Genomic DNA, 1,174 nt, shown 5'->3' with positions numbered 1-1,174 from the left:
ACAGTGCAGGAGACCTGCAGGAGAGATGGGTTCTATCCCGGAGTTGGAAAGATCCCCTGGAGTAGGAAATGGCGACCGGCTCCAGTATTCTTGCCTGGGAAAAAAAACCATGGACAGAGGAGCCTGGAAGGCTACAGTCGATGAGGTTGCAAAGAGTCGGACACAACTGAGCAACTGAACAGCAATATGTGTGTGTGTGTGTGTGTGTGTGTGTGTGTGTGTGTAATTTCCAACAGTGGAACGTTCTACAAAATGACAGTAACCCTCAACACTGTCAAGGTCATCTAAAATGAGCAAAGTATGAGAAATTGTCAAAGCCAGGAGGCACCTATGGAGACATGAAGACTAAATGTAACGCTGTATCCTGGAACAGAAAAAAAGGACATTGGATAAAAATTATGGAAAACTGAATGATTGCTTTAGTTAAGAATAATATAGCAATATTGGTTCATTAACTTAACAAACGTGCTATACAAATTTTAAGATGTTAACCGATAGATGAAACCGGGTGCCCCCCGTATGGGAATTCCCTGTACTATCTTCTCAATGTTTCTGTAAATTTAAAGCTGCTCTTAACAGTCACGCCTATTAATACACACACACACACACGCACACACGCACACACACAGCTCTATCAACATTCGTATTTTAAGTAAGAAACTAAGGTTGAAGGAAGTGAAATATTTCATACAAATCAGCAATGTTGAGGAAATTTCCTCGACTGTTTCCCAGAATACTAGTGAGTTATTTAATAAGGCTAATTATTGGCGATATTCTGAAAAGGGAACACCACCAATAAACTTTCCTGGACTTGCAAAGGAGAAAGAAAAAGCAGCTGGTCCTGCTGGCAGTCGAGTTTCCAGGGCTAACTGGCGTGCCATCTGCTCGCCGCAGCAGAGCGTGGTAACATGGTTCACGTGTCACTCCAGCGATCGCGTTAGAAGTCGGCCTCAACAAGCCTGGACAATTTCGCGGCCACGCAGGTTGCCGGAGGAGGGGGTGGCGGCGGCAGCAGCATCCAGAGTGTGTGTATCGTTTTCCCAAACTCCATCTGCTCCCTCGTCCCCGGGCTGTGCCCGCGGTCTGCCCGCGCGGCCAGCCGAGGGACGGGCGGGTATTTTGGGCACAACAAAAGAACGTTCGTCCTCCTCCCCCCGCCGCCCCACGCCGCCCC

Source organism: Bison bison, unplaced genomic scaffold, assembly GCF_000754665.1.
Source record: "Bison bison bison isolate TAMUID 2011002044 unplaced genomic scaffold, Bison_UMD1.0 scf7180017863950, whole genome shotgun sequence".
NCBI lineage: Eukaryota > Metazoa > Chordata > Mammalia > Artiodactyla > Bovidae > Bison > Bison bison.
This window is presented reverse-complemented; position numbering follows the sequence as displayed.